This window comes from Lissotriton vulgaris, chromosome 4_1 (genome assembly GCF_964263255.1).
Source record: "Lissotriton vulgaris chromosome 4_1, aLisVul1.2, whole genome shotgun sequence".
Taxonomy (NCBI): Eukaryota; Metazoa; Chordata; class Amphibia; order Caudata; family Salamandridae; genus Lissotriton; species Lissotriton vulgaris.
Genome location: NC_141691.1, coordinates 1,092,821,090 through 1,092,843,186, shown reverse-complemented (window position 1 = coordinate 1,092,843,186; position 22,097 = coordinate 1,092,821,090). Strand labels below are relative to the sequence as shown.

The 22,097-nt window shown below is 47.6% G+C and overlaps 1 pseudogene; it reads left to right on the top strand.

Annotated features, from left to right (window-relative positions):
* Positions 1-4,780: 4,780 nt before the first annotated feature.
* Positions 4,781-6,689, top strand: LOC147722909 (uncharacterized; annotated as a pseudogene).
* Positions 6,690-22,097: the final 15,408 nt, after the last annotated feature.

Genomic DNA, 22,097 nt, shown 5'->3' with positions numbered 1-22,097 from the left:
CTGCCCCAATCCACTATCTCCTGTCTGGGGTGGTGCTAGCACCTCCCTGTGACAGGAAACCTATTGTCCGAGCCTCCCTCACTGGAAGGACTCCCAGCAACAGGAGGTCAGACTTGTGTCTGTGGCAGCAGCATCCATTTTGTGATGCTGAGACTCTGGTTAACTTTAACCGGGATTAAGGAAAGTAACATGTCGCACCTGCGCACGACGCACCGGCGTGCTGGGCAACGAGGCCCGTGACGGTTACGAGGCGGCCTTCTCTTCCACCCCTATTGACTTTCTCTACTGATGAGGGAAGATATCCTGAAACCCGGGCCATGTCCCGGGTCTAGAGTAAGCATGAGCGGTAAATCCGTTACGCTCGCGGATTTTGCGAATTTTCGGTAAATTCGCGATCCGCGAACTCCCGCGAATTTACCGAGAATTTGCAAATCCGCGATCGGCGGATCCGGTGGCAAAAGTTTAAGCCAGCCTGGTCGAGGCTGGGTAGGTGTGCGTTCTCCCCATATCTATCGTCGGAAAATAGCTATGATGCTTGATGGAGGCCCTTGCATATTGACTTTCACGAGCTCAATCCCTGTGCAGTTCCTGTGACCACGAGCTTCTCTGATCCGTGCCTGTCCTTTTATACACATAAGAGGCATGTGGACTCGCATATAAGCCCCGTCCGTTTGGCCCCTCCCCGCACACTAGTGGTGTGTGCATTCTTCGCGCCCTTTACCCACTTGATGGACAGCTCACTCGAGGGACCCCGGCGCTCTTTGGTGTGATGGCAAAGTTAATCAGCCACCCCAAAAATGTGTGTTTTGTCGAGGCTGGGTAGGTGTGCGTTCTCCCCATATCTATCGTCGAAAATTCGCTATGATGCTTGATGGAGGCCTTTGCATAATTGACTTTCACGAGCTCCATCCCCGTGCAGTTCCTGTGACCACGAGCTTCTCTGATCCGTGCCTGTCCTTTTATGCACATAAGAGGCATGTGAACTCGCATATAAGCCTCGCCCGTTTGGCCCTGCCCCTCACACTAGCCTTGTGCCCCGTTTTCCCACCCGGCCATTCCCCACAAAATCCGCAAAATCCGCAAATTCGCAAATTCGCGAATTTTGCGGATTGCGAATTCGCAAATTTGCAAAATTCGCGAATTGCGAATTCGCAAAATTCGCCCATGCTTAGTCTAGAGATCGGGGGAACAACAAGTATCTACTTGCACCTACATAGGTGAACCACTTACAAACTTTCAGTAATTCTTCGAACTTCAGGCACTGCACATACCAGAGTGCTTAGGGGAGACCCGGAGGAGGGGCTAGCGGTGTGCGGTTCATTGCTGTTTTTTCTACATAAGGGCTCCCTTGAGACTCCCAAGCTGACTAGCTTCTGGACGACGCACCTGCGTGCTGGGCAACGAGGCCCATGGCGGTTACGAGGCGGCCTTCTCTTCCACCCCTATTGACTTTCTCTACTGATGAGGGAAGATATCCCGAAACCCGGGTCATGTCCCGGGTCTAGAGATCGGGGGAACAACAAGTATCTACTTGCACCTACATAGGTGAACCACTTACGAACTTTCAGTAATTCTTCGAACTTCAGGCACTGCACATACCAGAGTGCTTAGGGGCGACCCGGAGAAGGGGCTAGCGGTGTGCAGTCCATTGCTGTTTTTTCTACATAAGGGCTCCCTTGAGCCTCCCAAGCTGACGAGCTTCTGGACGACGCACCTGCGTGTTGGGCAACGAGGCCCATGGCGGTTACAAGGCGGCCTTCTCTTCCACCCCTATTGACTTTCTCTACTGATGAGGGAAGATATCCCGAAACCCGGGCCATGTCCCGGGTCTAGAGATCGGGGGAACAACAAGTATCTACTTGCACATACATAGGTGAACCACTTACGAACTTTCAGTAATTCTTCGAACTTCAGGCACTGCACATACCAGAGTGCTTAGGGGCGACCCGGAGGAGGGGCTAGCGGTGTGCGGTCCATTGCTGTTTTTTCTACATAAGGGCTCCCTTGAGCCTCCCAAGCTGACGAGCTTCTGGACGACGCACCTGCGTGCTGGGCAACGAGGCCCGTGACGGTTACGAGGCAGCCTTCTCTTCCACCCCTATTGACTTTCTCTACTGATGAGGGAAGATATCCCGAAACCCGGGCCATGTCCCGTGTCTAGAGATCGGGGGAACAACAAGTATCTACTTGCACCTACATAGGTGAACCACTTACGAACTTTCAGTAATTCTTCGAACTTCAGGCACTGCACATACCAGAGTGCTTAGGGGCGACCCGGAGGAGGGGCTAGCGGTGTGTCGTCCATTGCTGTTTTTTCTACATAAGGGCTCCCTTGAGCCTCCCAAGCTGACGAACTTCTGGACGACACACCTGCGTGCTGGGCAACGAGGCCCGTGAAGGTTACGAGGTGGCCTTCTCTTCCACCCCTATTGACTTTCTCTACTGATGAGGGAAGATATCCCGAAACCCGGGCCATGTCCCGGGTCTAGAGATCGGGGGAACAACAAGTATCTACTTGCACCTACATAGGTGAACCACTTACGAACTTTCAGTAATTCTTCGAACTTCAGGCACTGCACATACCAGAGTGCTCAGGGGCGACCCGGAGGAGGGGCTAGCGGTGTGCGGTCCATTGCTGTTTTTTCTAGCCCGATCCACAGCCACAGCAAAGCTGAGACCCGTGGAGGCGACAAGAGACATGGGACTGGCCATCTTGGAAAGCCAGCGAATCGCTTTCCATGCAACTTCTGAGGCACCCTCGAAGTTGTGCATTGGGGATTAAGAAGCCCCAGCCCCGCGCATCCTTTGCACCTAAGATCACCTCTCCACACTCACCAAGTGCTGCGTGGGGCCCTTTTGCATTTTCCTGCTCAACGCGTCTGTCCGGTCACTTGCCCATTGGCTAGTGGCCTCTGCGACGACGAACCTTTAGATTTCCAATGCTGGTCTGGTTGCTCCAGACTAGCCCTTGCTCCCCTGAAAAGGAGCAGCCCATCAGACCTTGCTGGTCTGATCCAGAAGCCATCTTTGATTCCTGCATGGGTTGCATTTGCCAAGGCCTGTTGATTCCAAATCGAGAACCGACACCGCCAACAGTGAGAGCCTTCGTGGTACAGTCCGTGCCCAGCTCCTGGTTGTCGTCGACACCTCCTGGTCCACGTGGCAGCAGAGACAAGCTTCACGACATCACCTGATCGCAACACGACATCGCCTGGTTCCTTCCTGGTCACTGGCTAGTGACCCAGACTCTGTCCCCTCTGCTTTCAGGTACTCTACATCTTCGATCCACCCTTGGATCCAACCGGACTCTTCTCTCCTGGTCGCCTGCAGCATCTTTTCTCCAAGGTTCCATAGTACGAAACCAGACACACTTTGACACCTATGCACCCGCTTCATGTGTGTGAGGTAACGCGAGTACTGCGGTGCTCCTGTAGCGATTTACACTCCTAGTGTCCTAGTTTTAAGTGGTTAAGTTCTAGTCCAGTCGGAAGACTTCCAAATCTGCAACTTTCTAACTTTACGCACCCATTGACTTCTATAGGTGCACGCGTGTGCATTTAGACACTGCACTAGCATCCTGTGGGCCTCCTGCTCTCTAATTGCTGTTAGTCCAGTGTAGCCCCAGCCATTCCCAAGGCCCTAGGCCTTACCATTGTTCGTGACGTGGTTCTTATACCACTATTTTGGTATATGGTTTAGCAGGCCACTAGAGCCTATCCATATTTGTGCAACTTTTGTATGTTATATTAAGTTACTTGTTATACGCTTGTGCTCCTGTGCTCATACAGAGTTAAGGGGATTAATTTAGAAAAAAATACATATATATTTTGAATATATAACCTGTGTGGTGTCCTTTCATTTGGTATTAAAAGGTTTGCATATGGTAAAACAGCTGGCTTCACATGCCCTCTTGAGTTTAGCCTAAGACTGCTTTTGTCCTTGCTACCACTAGGATAGCTGGTCTATAAGGTTGACTTTACAACCATCACCATAAGGGTTGTTTGGACTGGTGCAAGGTGCTCACTAGAATAGTGAACATCATATAGCAGTCCAACTTCTCACATTGGTGTACAGCGGTTGGTATTTGAGCTTGCTGTTGTTTTACCAATTGTAATCTTTGATATAATTTGAAAGATCACATTAGGTACCATAGGTACATATAACAAAGCTTAAAATACTTAAGTTCTACTGAACTTAGTTGTTGTAGAGGAAAGGGCCTAGCACACCCGACTACAACTCCTAGAGAGGTTCTAGTAGGTAAACACTCAGTGTAGGTAGGTGCACACACCACACCTCACTAGACATGTCTGGCACAGGTGAACCCTCCAGTTCTCTACCTGTGGTAAGTGACCTTCCCAAGGCACCCTCCAGATATGATATGCTCAACTTCCAAGAGATGAGATCATTGTGTACCTCAAGAAAGTTGAAACAGGGTTCCAACCCTACCATCCAGCACCTGATAGAAGTCCTAGAGGCAGCTGATCTTGAGAAGGCCTCTAAACCAGGCCCCCCAGATAATACAGGTGAAGGTGTACCCTCCACAGAAGATGACTCCCTAACCCCAGAAGTAGATGAGGAAGATGTGGAGGAAGATTCAGATGGAGATGATAGCCAGGTCCAGGTCAGGATGCTTAGCCAGGCTAACCTAAGCTTACATGGGAATGGAGAAGAGTTGCACCTTCCCAGACCTAACAGCAGACTTCTCCCAGGTAATAGAAGGGAAAGATCTCCTTCCAGGGAGTCTCTCCTCTCTAATGCCTCAAGGGGTTCTCAAAGGGGAATGACTTCTCCTCAGAGAAGAGAACATCAAACTAGGATGAGAGCTGTCCAACTTCAGATAGAAAAGGAGGAAACAGCATTGGCCCAAGCTAAACTTGCTTTAGCAAGGGAGCAAAAGTTAAGTGGATTAGATTCCACTGGTGGCAGCAATATCCCTAAGGATAAAGACAGGTCCTATGATCATAGAAACCTGAGCAAGATTGCGCCGCCCTACAAAGATGGGGATGACATCCACAAGTGGATAACTGCTTTGGAGAGGGCCTGCATGGTACAGCAGGTTCCCCAAAGTCAGTGGGCAGCAATCTTATGGCTCTCCTTTTGAGAAAAAGGAAGAGACAAACTCCTCACTGTTAGCCATGAGGATGCTAAAAACTTCACTGTCCTGAAGAGTGCTCTAATTGATGGGTTTGGCTTAACCACTGAACAGTACAGGTTAATGTTCAGAGATACCCAGAAGACACAGACTCAGGACTGGACTGACTTTGTGGATTGTGCCACTAAGGCTCTGGAAGGTTGGGTCCTGGGAAGTAAAGTTAAGGACTATACAGGATTGTATAATTTGATAATGAGAGAACAAATCCTTAATAATTGTCAGAACCAGTTGTTGCACCAACACCTGATTGACTCAGATCTGACCTCTCCCCAAGAATTGGGAAAGAAGGCAGACAAATGGGTCAGAACCAGGGTTAAGCAGAGACCCAAGAACCAAGGTGGTGACCAGAAAAAGGCAGACCAGAAGGGTGGAGATCCGAAACAAAAAGACCAGAAGTCTTATTCAGGCCCCCAAAATACTTCTAATGAGGGGGGGTCACAAAATTCCAAGAAAAAGAAGAAAGAAGGTCCAAAGAAACCTTGGTGTAATTATTGTAAAACTGCCTCTCACTGGTTTAGTGAGTGCACCAAGAAAGGTATAGCCCCTACCACTGCAGCCCCTAAGGCACCTGCACCCCCTAGTACAGTCAGCAGTGGTAGTTCCCAACCCAAGGCTATAGTAGGGTAAACCATGGGTACTGGGGTGGATCCTGGCCTAGTCAGGATACCTACTCAGGCTGTCCTGATCTGTGATGTGGACAAGGCTATGTCCACTACTGTGAGTCCCAATACTTTCGGCAAGTACAGACAGACACCTTTGATCAATGATAAAGTGGCTCAGGCCTACAGGGACACTTGAGCCAGTGTCACTATGGTGACACCTAACTTTGTGGACCCTGGACAGATTGTACTGGGTGATAATTACCTGGTGACCAATGCTAGCAATGTCATTGCTACACATAGTGTGGCAGTTGTTAATTTCTCCTGGGGAGGGGTAACTGGCCTCAAAAGAGTTGTGGTAAGTGCAGACCTCCCAGTTGAATGTCTTTTGGGCAATTATCTAGAAATCTCAGTATGGTCAGAAGTGGAGTATAGGACTCATGCAGAGATGCTAGGTATTTCAGCACATGTCCTTGCTGTGACCAGGTCACAGGCCAAAAAGTGCTTACCTGAACCTGTGCTGGATCCTGAAACTATAGACCAGACACAACCCAAGAGAAAGAGAAAGAGGTTTAAGGCAGTGCCTTCCCCCCTGCCTCAGGTTGAGGATCAGCCCTCCCAGGAGGATGACTCTGTGATCCAAGAGGGAACTGTCCTAGAAGAGCTTGAACCTGATCAGGTTGAGTTTCTTGGGACAGGGGGACCCTCAAGGGCAGATCTGGGGCAGAATCAATTAGCTTGTCCCTCTCTTGAACCCCTCAGACAGCAGGCTGCTGCTGAGGCTGCTGGAAATGCTCAAGGTACCCATAGAGTGTATTGGGATGATGGGCTCCTTTATTCAGAGGCTAGAGACCCCAAGCCGGGTGCTTCCAGGAGGTTGGTTATACCTCTGCAATTTAGGGGTTCCCTTCTTACTTTGGCCCATGATATTCCCTTAGCAGGACATCTAGGCCAGAACAAGACTTGGGGCAGGCTTGTCCCTCACTTTCACTGGCCCCATATGTCAGAATATGCCAAGGAGTTTTGTCGCTCCTGTGTTACCTGCCAAGCCAGTGGCAAATCAGGTGGCACAACAAAGGCCCCCCTCATACCACTACCTGTGGTGGGGGTACCCTTTGAGAGAGTGGGGATAGACCTTGTTGGACCAATGGACCCCCAAACTGCACTGGGCAGAGATTTATACTGGTGGTAGTGGATCATGCCACCAGGTATCCAGAAGCTATTCCCCTGAGGACCACAACAGCACCTGTTGTGGCAAGGGCCCTACTTGGAGTTTTCTCCAGAGTGGGGTTTCCAAAGGAGGTTGTCTCTGACAGAGGTGCAAACTTCATGTCAGGATATTTGACTGCTATGTAGAAGGAGTGTAGTGTTAATTACAAATTCACTACACCCTACCATCCACAGTGCAATGGGCTTGTTGAAAGATTTAACATGACCCTCAAAGGGATGATAAAAGGGTTACCTGAAAAGCTTAGGTGAAGATGGGACATCCCTTTACCCTGCCTTCTGTTTGGTTACAGAGAGGTCCCACAAAAGGGGGTTGGCTACCTTTTGAGCTTTTATTTGGGCATCCTGTAAGGGGACCCCTGTGTCTTGTGAGGGAAGGATGGGAGTTACCTATCAAAAAGCCTAAGCAAGACATAGTGGACTATGTACTTGGTCTCCGCTCCAGGATGGCTGAATATATGGAGAAGGCTTCCAAAAAACCTTGAGGCTAGCCAAGAACTTCAAAAAGCTTGGCATGACCAAAAGGCTGTGCTGACTGAGTACCAGCCAGGACAGAAGGTGTGGGTGTTGGAGCCAGTGGCCCCAGCAGCACACCAGGACAAATGGTCTGGACCCCACACCATTGTTGAGAAAAAGGGAGAGGTCACCTACTTGGTGGACCTTGACACCCCTAGGAGCCCCCACAGGGTGCTCCATGTCCACAGACTCAAAGCATATGTTGACAGGGCAGACATGGGTTTGCTCATGGCTACAGATGGGGAATAGGAGGAAGAGAGTGGCCCTCTCCCAGACCTGTTGACTCAGAACCCTGATGATGGTTCAGTTGATGGAGTGGCCTTGGCAGGCAGCCTCACTGACCAGCAGCAACAGGACTGCAGACAAGTTCTGAAGGCCTTTAGACATATGTTTTCTTTAACACCTAGTCAGACTAACTGGTGCACCCATGAGGTAGACACTGGTGACAGTCTGCCTGTGAAGAATAAAAACTACTGACAACCTCACCATGTCAGGGACTGTATAAAGAATGAGGTGCAGAAAATGCTTGAGTTGGGAGTAATTGAGCCATCAGAGAGCCCATGGGCCAGCCCAGTAGTCCTTGTACCAAAACCTCAAACCCAAGATGGTAAGAGAGAGATGAGGTGCTGTGTGGACTATAGAGGTCTCAATGCTGTCACTAGGAGAGATGCTCACCCAATTCCAAGAGCAGATGAGCTCATTGATAGATTGGCTTCTGCCAAGTTTCTGAGCACATTTGATTTGACAGCTGGCTATTGGCAAATCAGGTTAGTTGAGGATGCCAAGGCCAAAACTGCTTTCTCAACCCCAGGAGGTCATTATCAGTTTGTGGTAATGCCCTTTGGTTAGAAGAATGCACCTGCCACTTTCCAAAGGTTGGTGAACCACGTTCTTACTGGATTGGATGACTTTTGTGCAGCTTATCTGGATGATATTGCTGTCTTCAGCTCCACCTGGGAGGATCACCTCCTTATGGTGTACTCTTTCAGACACCTACATTTTCTCCCTGTAGTGCGGGGCCTCCTCCCAGAGCAGCCAGCCAGATAGAGGTGAGGCAGGACTTTCCTACTATTGAGGGTAAGTCCTTACTAGTTGAAAGCATAATTACACTAGTTATCTAGCGACGAACCTACTCAGTTTGTTGTACAAAACATATGTAAACTAAACAATGTGTATGTGTGTCTCTCTCTTCTTCCTTCTTTTTGCTACTTGTGTTTTTATTCTAGATACCTGGGTATGACCTGATCAACAAATAAAAAGCAGGAATACCGGTGTAGTATAAAAAACTTACATTATTTCATTAGATTTGCTTTGTTGTCACGCATTTTTGCAGCAGCAGTTTCACATTCTGATCTGGTCCTGAAGAAAGCCGATGATACTGTTTGGATCAATAGGCTGAAACATGTTGACCATTAAGTGGCAGTGGTTCTATATCCATACCACTGTGCTGTTTCCTTTTTAACCCTGTCAAGCGGAACACAATAATAAAGTTACATAGTGTATCCACTTAGATAGTTTTAATTTCACTCACTTATCCTTCACACAGCGCTGCATACCTCACTACACCAACTCCCTCACATATGGGATTACCATCCTTACTTCCAAAAAAACATCTCTGAGCTCCTTCCTTAAACACCGGAGTAGTAGCTCTTAGTGTTGACTAGGTTTTCCACACTGGTAAGGAGGACCCATATGATGAAGCATGTCACCCTTGGGTGAGTGAGGGTTCTTATCCTTAAGGGATGTCTCCCCTAGTCATATTTTACTTGTAGTATTACGTCGGTTTTGAGAGAGGTAACTTTGCACATGTTTTCACACACATATGTTTGAGACTACAGGTGTGCAATTTTGTGTTGAGGATCACCTGATCCACCTGAAGAAGGTTTTAGAGGCCCTGCAAAAGGCAGGCCTAACTATCAAGGCCACAAAGTGCCAGATAGGGCAGAGTAAGGTTGTGTACCTGGGCCACTTTGTAGGTGGGGGTCAGGTTCAACCACTGGAGAGTAAGATCCAGACCATACAGGACTGGGCTCCTCCAACCACCCAGACACAGGTCAGAGCTTTCTTGGGCCTGTCTGGGTACTACAGAAAATTTGTCAAGAATTATGGGTCCATTGTGACACCAATCAATGACTTGACTTCAAAGAAGATACCAAAAAGGGTTCAGTGGACAGTTAGCTGTCAAAAGGCATTTGATGACCTGAAGAATGCCATGTGCTCTGCACCTATCTTAAAGAGTCCTGACTACTCTAAAGAGTTTATTGTCCAAACAGATGCTTCTGAGTTGGGGGTGGGAGCTGTGCTTTCACAACTTAATGTAGATGGTCTAGACCAGCCCATTGCTTTTATTAGAAGAAGGCTGACCCCTAGAGAGAAACGTTGGTCAGCTATTGAGAGGGAGGCCTTTGCTGTGGTTTGGGACCTGAAGAAGTTGAGACCATACTTGTTTGGCACTCACTTCAAGATTCAGACCGACCATAAGCCCCTCTTGTGGCTAAATCAGATGAAGGGTGAAAATCCCAAACTGCTCAGGTGGTCCATTTCCCTCCAGGGGATGGACTTTACAGTGGAGCAGAGACCAGGGACTGACCATGGCAATGCAGATGGTCTCTCCAGGTATTTCCACTTAGAACATGAAGACTTATATGGTCAAGGTTAAGTTGAATGTCCCTGCGTTGGGGGGGGGGGAGGGGTTATGTAGGAGAGTAGGGTCTGCTATCCTATGGTCACCCCATTTTTTTGCTTTTTGCTTCACTGGTTTTCGACTTAATGTGGCTGAGGGCCTGCTAATTAGACCCACAGCACTGCTGTTCTCTCTCTAAATTCACAACCATGTACTTTAGGTACATCAATTGGGATTGGGTCACCTTATGAGCCCCTGTACAGTGTACTGTAGGTACCCAGAGCATAGGTGCATCCAAGGCCTACCAGGGGCTGCAGCATATCTTTTGCCACCCCTGGCTGGCCATCCAAACTGACACAACTGGCTGATCACTCAGCTGGGGCAAGGTCGTGTAATCGCCCCTTGCTTAGATATAGTATACCTATGTCTAAACTTATATCTGGACACATATACACCTATAAGTCACTCCTATGGCAGGCCTTAACAATCCTGAAGGCAGAGTGCTTGGTTTTATTTGAAATGGTGCTCTAGCATGAGCTGAGCCTGTCTGCAGCTTTCGGAACCATGTCCTTATAGCTGTTCCAGGGTATTGCCATACCATATACTCTTAAGTGCATTATGAACCTCGCTGTAGGAGAGTAGGGTCTGCTTTCCTATGGTCACCCCAATTTTTGCTTTTTGCTTCACTGGTTTTCGACATAATGTGGCTGTGGACCTGCTAATCAGACCCACAGCCTGCTGTTCTCTCTCTAAATTCACATACATGTACTTTAGGTACATCACCAATTTGGTACTGGACACCTTATCAGCCCCTCTACAATGTACTATAGGTACCCAGGGCATAGGTGCATCCAAGGCCTACCAGGGGCTGCAGCATATCTTTTGCCACCCCTGGCTGGCCATTCAAACAGACACAACTGGCTGATCACTCAGCTGGGGCAAGGTGGTATAATCACCCCTTGCTTAGATATAGTATACCTATATCTAAACCTATATCTGGACACATACATACCTATCAGTCACTCCTATGGCAGGCCTTAACAATCCTGGAGGCAGAGTGCTTGGTTTTATGTGAGATGGTGCTCTGGCATGAGCTGAGCCTGTCTGCAGCTTTCGGAACCATTTCCTTATAGCTGTTCCAGGATATTGCCATACCATATACTCTTAAGTGCATTATAATCCTCGCGGTTATTGCTAACTGGTTTGGCTTTATAAAAACATGTTGTGTAAGGTGTCATACACTTTGGAATACTACCCCCTCGCCAGTTCTGGCGACGGGGGTAGCATTCCACCCTTCTAGAGGGAGAAGACATGTTACTTTACTTAAACGCGGTTAAATCTAACCAGAGCCCCAGCATCACAAAATGGATGCTGCTGCCACAGACACGAGTCTGGCCTCCTGCTGCTGACCGAAACTCCGGCAGGGGAGGCCTGTACAAAGGGTTTCCTGTCACAGGGAGGTGTCACACCACCCCAGACAGGAGATAGTGGATTGTAGCAGGGAGGGTTGAATGAAACTAGACACTGCCTGGGGCACACAAGGTGTCCCATGCAAAATCCAGTCAAACCGACTCTGGGGCACTCCAGCCCCAGCTCTGGCGTGAAACTGGACAAAGGGAAAGGGGTGTAACCACCCCCTTCCCTGGTCCCACCCATAGGAGGGACCTAGCAGGTAATCCAGCCCCTTGATTTGGAATAAAGGTAGGAGCTTTGCCCAGGAGCATTAGATTATCCTGACTGAAACTTTGATACAGAACTCTGGACCCTTCGACATCCCACTCGACGTGGAAGACTGAAGAATCTCCCTTGTGGTCAAGGAGTGACCATCCTGTGCCAACAGGCACCATCCAGCGCCCAACAGTTTTCTTTGTTGCAGTTCCCGCCGGAACTCAAGCAACAGAGATCAACAAGAGCCAGCTTCCCTGACTTCTAACCGCCCGATCCACAGTCCCAGTGAATCGTGGAGGCGACGTGAAGCGTGAGGCCGGCCATCTTGAAAAGACTGCGAAGTGCTGACCGTGCAGCTCCCAAGGCTCCCTCGAAACTGTGCATTGGGGTTTGAGAAGCCCCAGTCCCGAGCAGCTGGTGCACCGAAGATCTCCCCTCCACACTCATCAAGTGCTGCATGGGGCCCTTTTGCATTTTTCTGCTCAACACGTGGGTCCGGTCATTTGCCTGTTGGCTAGTGGCCCCAGTACCAACGAACCTTTGAAACTACACTGCTGGTCTGTTTGCTCCAGACTGGCCCTTGTTCCCCTGAAAAGGAGCCACCGCTCAGACCTTGCTGGTCCGAGTAAGAAGCGATCTTCAGATCCTGCGCGGGTTGCACTTGCCAAGGCCTATTAACTCCGATCCGGAAGCCGACACCGCCGACAGCGAGAGCCTTTGTGGGACAGCTCGTGATCCACTCCTGGACATCCTCGATGCCCCAGAGTCCACGTGGCAGCGGAGACAAGCTTCACGACAACCACCTAATTGCGCCCAATATTGCCTAGTTCCTTCCTGGTTCCATCCTGGTCACTGCCAAGTGACCCAGACTCTGTCCCCTCTGCTTTCAGGTACTCTACATCTTCGATCCACCCTTGGATCCAACCGGACTCTTCTCTCCTGGCCGCCTGCAGCATCTTCATCTCCAGGCTCCATAGATCTCCGCGACGAAACCCGACACACTTTGGCATCTATGCACCCGCTTCCTGTGGGTGAGGTAACGATCTAACACCGGTGCTCCTGTAGTGGTTTACACCTCTAGTGTCCTAGTTTAAAGTGGTTTAATTCTATTCCAGTCGGAAGACTTCCAAAACAGTAACTGTTGCAACTTTGATAATATTGCAATCGCACATGAGTATTGTTCTGTTTTCCGTTTAGCTTCCTCATTGCTAAATAGTATGTTCTTCAACCCACAATTGTGGGTCCTATTCCTTTGTTCATTGTCACCCCATATGGAAGGGAGATGTGTTGCAACTTTAATCTCCCAGTGGTACTTTCCGTCCACCCCTCCCCTTTATCCCAGTTGGTATCCCACCGCCCTGAAACTGACAATGGAATGTTGGTGCACTCTCCAGTGAGGAGAGTGGATGGTTAATAAACAGGTCTTGCTTTACACCAGAGTCCTTGTCATCACTTTCAAGTTCCAACAGTAACTTTGTAACTTTTACACGCCATTGACTTTGCATTGGTGCATGCGTGTGCTTTAGGCACTGCACCTGTGTCCCGCGGGCCTCTCCCGACTTCATCACTGTTAGTCCCGAGTAGTCCCAGCGATTCACAAGGCCCTAGGCCCTACCATTGTTCGAGAAGTGGTTCTTATACCACTATTTTAGTATATGGTTAGAGTGGCCACTGGGCTTATCCAAAATTGTGCAACTTTTGGATGTTTAACTGTGCTTTTGTTTAAACGCTTGTGCCTCTGCACTCATAAAGAGTACAGAGGATTATTCTAGTAATAAATACATATATTTTTATAATATATAACTTGTGTGGTGTCCTTTCATTTGCTATTACATGATTGCATATGGTAAAACAGCTGGCTTCACATGCCCTCTTGAGTTAAGCCTAAGACTGCTAGGTCTATGCTACCCTTAGGATAGCTTGTCTATAAGGTTGACTTTACAACCACCACCATAAGGGATTGTTTGGACTGATACAAGGTGCCCACAGAATTGTGGACATCATACATCAGGCCAAGTTCTCACACTCGCTGTTAAATGCTATCTTTGGTTTGGCTTCATCAAAACATGTTGTGTAAGGTGTCATACGCTTTGGAATACTACCCCCTCGCCAGTCCTGGCGACGGGGGTAGCATCCCACCCTTAAAGAGGGAAAAGACATGTTACTTTCCTTAATCCCGGTTAAAGTTAACCAGAGCCTCAGCATCACAAAATGGATGCTGCTGCCACAGACACAAGTCTGACCTCCTGCTGCTGGGAGTCCTTCCAGCAAGGGAGGCTCGGACAATATCTTTCCTGTCACAGGGAGGTGCTAGCACCACCCCAGACAGGAGATAGTGGAATGGGGCAGGGAGGGCTGAATGAAAGGAGACTCTGCCTGGGGCACACAAGGTGTCCCATGCATAGGCCAGTTCAAACTGGTGCTGGGGCACTCCAGCCCCAGCTCTGGCGCGAAACTGGACAAAGGGAAAGGGGTGTAACCACCCCTTTCCTGGGTCTCACCCATAGGAGGGACCTAGCAGGTAATCCAGCCCCTTGATTTGGAATAAAGGTAGGAGCTGTGTCCTTAGACTTTAGATAATCCTGACTGAAACTCTGATACGAAACTCTGGACCCTTCGACATCCTACTCGACGTAGAAGACTGAAGAATCTCCCTTGTGATCAAGGAGTGACCACCCTGTGCAAGCAGGCACCATCAAGCGCTCAACAGTTTGCTTTGTTGTTGCTCCCGCCGGAGCTCGAACGACAGAGCCTGACAAGAACCGGACTTCCAGACTTCCAACAGCCCGATCCACAGCCACAGCAAAGCTGAGACCCGTGGATGCGACGAGAGGCGTGGGACCGGCCATCTTGGAAAACCAGCGAATCGCTTTCCGTGCAACTTCTGAGGCACCCTCTGAGGTTCCGTGAATTCTGTAACCGTTTCATAAAGGTCATGGTTTCATTACGAATTTGATAGTAGCGAACCGTAACTAGTGAGTGCGGCAAGTACAAGTGATTTCGCCATGTTAGACCGATGGATTCACTACGTATTTAGGGATTTCGTTCTGAACCCTTGGGTTCCATTTTGTGCATGGCAGCCATTTTGTGGTTGCCCTCACATAGGCCGATGACTACAGCCGAACGAGTCTTTAGTACACGTACACGTTAGCTGACTTCTGAATGACCTGAGTGAACTGACCCCGTTGCCTGAAGCTGACCTTGCTAATCCAGTTCCTTGCCCGGTAGTTGATCAAGATTAAGGATCAGAGCACAGGAGATTGTAAAGTTTGGTATGCACACACACACCCCTTATCCCACTTTTCATCTGTTTCTGCTCCTTCTTTTATGGCCTGTTTATGGTATGGTTTGTGGTCTTTTATTATGGGTTTGTCCGGGCCTGTTCGAGAAAGAATGTTGGGCTTTCCCGTGTAATTAATGGTGGGCTGGACAATTGAAAAGTGGGTTTGTCGTCATGCGATACCTTTTGCAATGTTACCTGTGATTGGACAAATTGTAAATAATGGGTGTTTGTCCAGAATGTGATTTTTGGCATAAAAGACGATGTCTCGACATACAAAAATTGAGCAGTCTCTGACGAACCTACTTGTGTCGTACTTCGTAGACTTCTGTTCCTGGTTGCAGCCAATAAATTTGATCTTTGACGTCACCGAGAAGTATCCCGTGGCTCTGTATTCTAAGACAGGTGAACCCGAAGACTTTGAATTGCCCCTGGCGCCGCTGGGTTCTAAAACCCGGTTCTTCAGTTGGTGCCCAATGTGGGGCGACTTCAGTGTAACCGGTCCAAGCCTGAAGATCGTGAGGAGCTTCGTGAGGAAATTCTGGAAGAGGGCCCCCACTTCATCGACCCCTGCATGTCGAACGTGGACTGAAGGTTTTTGCTGCGAGGCTTCCCGCTTTCCGACGGCTACGAAGGACTGCTGCCCTAACTGTCGCCCTGTCTTGGACCCTTCGTGACGATTTGTATGGCGAGACGATAGACGGGTCTTCTGGTGACGTGATTGATACTTCAGTTAAGTATAAGTGGGTCGCTCCCAGTCCTTAGTTTTGGGTTTTCCTTGGATCTTTGATTTGGTACTGGCAAGTGCCAAAGCTGAGGGACTCGTATATTTGCGAGACTATCGTTTTTGGTTATCCCTCAAAGTTTGAAGCTAGATTAGTGAGCGAAGATGCCTGGTCTTAGCAAAATTAGGAATTTGTTTTGTTGTAGTTGTAACAGGGATTCCGATTGGAGGACTCGTGTCCAATACATCCGGTTGGAACTCCGACTTATGAGCTCTATTCTAAACATGGCGTGGGCCCCATTACGTTTAATGACGTATGGGTCCGTTACACTAGGAAAGACGGTGTCTTACAATGGCCAAAGCATGGTAGTTTCGAATCAGAGATTCTAGATAATTTGGAAGTTAAACTATTTAAGAAGAAAGCCCGGCCAGCTATGTTTGACGCTTTCCGCCTTTGGCGTAAGGAAGCCAAACAGAGAGCAATTAAACAAGCTAAAAGAGATAAAAGAGAGAAGGGTATATCGATAATGCAAGCTGCTAGGCAGTTTAAAGAAAATGAAGTAGTTCAAGCGAGTGAGGAGTAGCATAGGCGACATAAAATGGCCATCGATAAATGTTACCCAGCTTTGCCACCTCTTCTACAGGGTGCAACGAAGGACCCTGAAAAGGATCCTTTGATGTCACATTTGTTGAGTTCACCACCCCCTTATGTGCAGAGTGCTACGGCACCTCCGCAACCTTTAGTTGCGCAACCTCCAGTTGTTGTGCCTCCCGTTGCTGCTCAGCCGCCAGCTCTTCTTCAGCTGGTCCCTCCTCCTCTGGCGCAGCCTTCTCTAGGGCCGCCGACTTTGCTATCAGTTCCGCCTCAAACTCCTACGACTTTTTCTCCTGTACTTGCTACTTCTTCTGCTACTACTCCTACGTTTGTTTCATCTCAGTCTGCTTTGTCTCCTGTCCTTCTGACAACTTCTCCTTCTATTCGACAGAGAATGACTGCTACTGTTACTGATCTTTTGTCTCCTTTCTTTGGGTCATTGAATGTGACCCCTGTTTCTGCGCGTAAACAATTACGTAGCCAGCTTCCTGGTCCCGAAGAGTGGGCAGTATTAGATAATTTGGCTCGTAGATGGGTTACTAATTCTTTGAGATATAATCTAGAGTCGGTTATGGATGTCTTCCGTCAATGGGAAGCACCGAAGCAGAGGTACGTCTTCGATATCATGTGTACTTTCCTCCGTGAGGAATGGGAAGATAGTGAGTTGGGTCAGACCCCATTGGAGTTACTTAATGTACAGTCCGAGTTTGCGAAAGGGACGATAGTGGGTTCCGATGTTGAGAAAGCAGTTGCGACGCTGCTTGCGTTTAGGAGTGTGTTTCCTTCTCAGTCGTAGTTTGAGCCTGATCCTTCTGTTAGGAGAAAAGTGAGACAGTACCCTATGAGAGAGGTTCCTCCGGTATGGAAAGAGGAAGTTTTGGCCAATGTCCCTAATGGTGTCTTGGGAGTACCAGCTCATTTCCAGCGTGTTTGGGTACATGTTCCGTGGAAGAGAGTTGAAGTTTTGGCCCTTAAACAGACTCTACCTGACCCCCGTAAGAATCCTGCAGGGTACTACAAAGAGTTGTCACAGACAGCTGACGCGTGCATCATGAATTTAGCCGATATAGACATGTTGTTTGGTAATGTAGTTCCTCAACCTTTGTGGGGAAAGATTCGCCATATGGATCATGCGCAAGAGTTAGGTGATACATGGGCGAATATTGTTCTCGCGGATGGTCTTCAAGGTGGAGGGGCTAAACCTGAGGCTTTAGTTGCAGAACTCCCCGGTAGGATTATTAATTTCATGAAGACTCTGATACCTGCTATGCGAGTGAATTGGGATAAGTTGTCTGCATGCAAGCAGAAGAAAGATGAAAGTGTGTCTGACTTCTTCACTAGGTTTGAAGAGACGTTTATCGATCACAGTGGTCAAGACATGAGTACGGAAGGTGGCCAAAGGTTGTTCGTGGATAAGTTTGTTCATAATTTGCTTCCTGAGTTGTGTAATAAGTTAAAGGATTCAGAGAGTTCATGGGCTGTTTCTTCGTCGGCCCAGATATTGGCTACTGCACAATATTACGAGAATAGAGATAAGGATGAGAAAGAGAAAGCAGAGAAAAAGACTAAAGATTTAAAGACGAAGGTTCTTTTGCAACAGCGTATCCGCCTCGTTATAACCAACGTGAGTTTGAGCAACCTCAGCAGTTTCAGAGAGGATCGCAAAGGTCCGAGTCTTTTCAGCAGCGTGTTCCTGTTGGCCCTAATCAATGTGCGTATTGTAAGGAAGAAGGCCACTTCAAGAATAGTTGTCCGGTTTTGTTACAGCGTGGGAATGGTGTGTCTGGTGTGAGAGGTCGAGGTGTTCAGCAAGCTCCTAGAGGTAGAGGACGTGGTGTGTCCCCCCAAAATGCACGTTCCTTTCCTCCACAAAATTCTATGAATTGTTTTGATCAACAGAATGTTGCGTCTGGTCAGTTGACTCAGTACTATGCTGATGATTACTATGTTGAGGGTGAGAATGCTGACGGTAATGATTGCTAGGACAGCCATAGACAAAGAGAGGGAGTAGTGTCAGTTCCAGTAGATCAGAGTGGACCTTATGTTGAAGTGATTACATCAGGTGTGTCAGAGCCTTTTCTGTTGGATACTGGTGCGGCGAAGAGTTCTATCATGCACTCTAAACTCCCTGGCGCACCTTTGTCTGGCTTAACAAATGTTTCAGTAGGTTTTTCTGGCACCCCAGTTCGTAATCCAGTTTCTAGTCCTTTGTCTCTTTCTGTTGGACCTTGTGAATTGGCAGCACCTCTCATTCTAACAACAGGTTGTGGTGAGAATTTGTTGGGTTTGGATTTGTTGAAAAGATTGTATGCGACATTGCATTGTTCTCCTTCAGGAGTACAGCTTACATTGGGTAAGAGAGTGATCTCTCCGATGTATTTGTCTAAAGATCGGCTTCCATTGGAATTGCGTTCTCTCCCTGATACTCTTTGGGCTACTGGTCCTAATGACGTGGGTCTTTTGGAGATTCCACCATACGTCGTGACGCTGAAAGCGAATGCTAGATTGCCACGTATTCCGCAATATAGGATTTCTAGTGATGGTGAAAGAGCTCTTTTAGAGATCATCTATGATCTGATTGAGAAAGATGTGATTGAGGAAACGAGAGGTAATGTGTGCAACAGTCCGGTTTTGCCTGTCCTGAAAAGGACTGATTCTTCTCAGCCGCCTGTGTATAGGTTTGTGATCGATCTTCGCGAAGTGAATAAGATTGTTGTGCCACAGTTTCTAGTTGTTCCGGATATTACTGCTTTGCTGACTATGATTCCTGCTTCAGCTGCCTGGTTTTCGGTGATTGATCTGAAGAATGCTTTCTTCAGTATCCCGATTGCCGAGGAGAGTAGAGATATTTTTGGCTTCTCTTTAGGAGGCCGAAGCTTCTGGTTCAAGCGCGCTCCTCAAGGCTATTGTGAAAGTCCATCCATCTATAGTCAGGCTTTGAAAACACAGCTTGATACGATTGTTTTGCCTGATGGTGCTGCTCTTATTCAGTATGTAGACGATTTGTTAGTTGCTGCTGATGATGAGGAGATTTGTAAAGAAGCTACTTGTCAGAGTCCACTTGCTTACCAACTCTATCCTCTTGAAGACTTGCACAGGAACAGAAGATGCTAGCTTCCCGACTCCCGCTTCCAACCAATCAGAATCAGAATGATATCATGACTCCAACTGGTTAGAAAGGGGGAAGGGGGAAAGTGGATAAAATAACAAAAGAGATAACAGAAGAGACTGGTCCGGACCCTCTGGTGTTCCGCTGGAATCTTCAATCAGCTATCGATCAGCCTCTCGAAGAGCCCTAGGAAAACTAACATATGCAAGACAATAATTTCACTGTACCATTAATCTACTCTGGCTTCCCTATCTCTCCTTCTAGGATAACCTACCCGAGAATCAAGGGTGATCTGCTGCTCTTCTATTTCTGAAGTGTAGTTCTTGGAGTTTACTCTCTATTCTGTGTCTCCAGATATACAGCTCTATCTCCTAACTTCCTTATTGTAGTTGCACTTGTCGCTGTAGGAACTAACTTCTGTAAAATAATAAACTGGTTATTATCTTTACTCTATACCCAGAACCATGTGTTTTATATTATTATTTCTCTCTAAACCTACCAGTGTTGTTTTTAACGTTGCTTTTATAATTCTCTCTCATGTATTCTTTTTATTTACAGGGTGCCTTTTCCTGAACTTGGCGAATTTACTTCATTCCTTTTCAATTCAGGTAAGTTTTCTTCCTTCTTCTTTACTGGTACTGAACTCTCTCTAACACTGTCCCTATATCTTTCTAGGTTGTGCTAGAAGCTCCGCTTAGCATTGACTCTGAGAACCTTTTGAAACATACAGGTGAGCAAGGCTCTAAATCATCTTCAAAAGTTCAGTTCATTTCCTTGTAACTAGAACGTTGCCTTTAACTATATTTACAGTCTCTCGCTAATATTGTTTACAGAAATTTCTCCACTTAGCTCTGGCTTCTTTTCTGCTCCAGTCGACCTCCCAGAAACTCTCTTCTTTTTTCTGTAGAACGATTAACAGGAAACTCTGCTCCGACTCTGGTACGCCTCGCTGACACCATAAATGACTGAGCTCGAATTTCTATTCTGAAACAAACTCTGTCTGGAAACACTCTTCGAGCCTCTCCGCCGTGTCAGAAAAAGGTCAGGACTGCGTGACCCAAAACCACACTTCTCTCGCTGCACATGTATATTTTGACTTATTTAAGGAACACTCTTCAAACGCGACCTTCGTGACTGGATTCTCTAGTGAAGTGCGCAGTTCAGAAAGAGCGCGTGCTGCACCTGGACTCCTAATCATGCGCTGGAAGAGACTAGACTGCTAACCTAGCATTCCACGCATTCCATAAACGGGACCATGTGATGTCTCGGCTGATTTCCCGTTTCCTGGTTCTTAGGTACTTAGAATCAGCACCAAGTTTACAGGGAGGAGGGATCCTGACAGTACCCCCCACCAAGGAGGGTCCTCCCGGTCTGGGTTTGGTAGGATTTCTTTGGTGAAAGAGACGCACTAACCTAGGAGCATGAACGTCAGACTCTAACTCCCAGGACCGTTCCTCTGGCCCATAGCCTTTCCAGTCCACTAGATAGTATAGTTTCCTCCTTACGAATTTGGAATCCAGAATTTCCTTAACCTTAAATTCTAACTGGATTGGTGGTGGAACTCCATCTCTCCGCAACCCTACCACTGCTTTCTTTAATAAAGAGACATGGAAAACTGGGTGAATTTTTAGTTTAGAAGGTAAAGTCAGTTTAAAGGTTACTGGAGTGAACTGTTACTCAATGGGATATGGCCCAATGAATCTAGGCTGAAACTTTCGACTGCCTTTTAATCGAAGATTCTTGGTATTTAACCAAACCTCATCACCTACTTTTTTTGTCAGCATACTCCTTATACTTGCTTTTAGCTTGCTCTAAATTCTTGGATGCAGCTTCATGTACCTGCCGTAAGTGAGTTACTAAATCCTGAACTGCCGGGACAGAGATGTGAATATCCTGCACTGTGGAATTCGGGTGTTTGCCATAATTCAAATAGAATGGTGAATAACCAGTGGACACATTTTTTGCGTTGTTATGAGCAAACTCTACAGTCCATAGATAGTCCAGCCATTCCCCACCCTGTTTTAAGGTGAATAGCCTTAAATACTGTTCTACCTCTTGGTTCACTCGTTCAGTTTGTCCATCAGTCTCTGGGTGGAAACTGGTGGAAAAACGTGTCTCAACCCCAAGTCCCTTCATAAAGGCCTTCCAAAAATGAGACACAAATTGAGTTCCTCGGTCGGATATCACGACCTCAGGAATTCCGTGTAACCTCACCACTTTTGCACTAAAATGAGCTGCTAACTGCCTAGCCGTTGGAATTCCTTTCAAGGCTACAAAATGCGCCATCTTGGTGTATGCATCCACTACCACTAGGATGGTATTATACCCTTGACAAATGGGAAGGTCAGTTATCAAATCTAAGGTGACTGTGTGCCAGGGGAAAGGAGGAATGGGCAAGGGCTGTAGTAATCCCTTGGGTGCTTGCCGTTCTGATTTTCCCTGCGCACAGATCTCACATGTTTTTACATATTGTTCAATGTCCTTGTTCATTTGTGGCCACCAATACTTTCTTTTAACTAAGTCCATAGTCTTTAGTTCTCCTTTGTGACCGGCCAACAGATGATCGTGGCATTCATTCATGGCTTGTCTCTGAAGTGTTGAGGT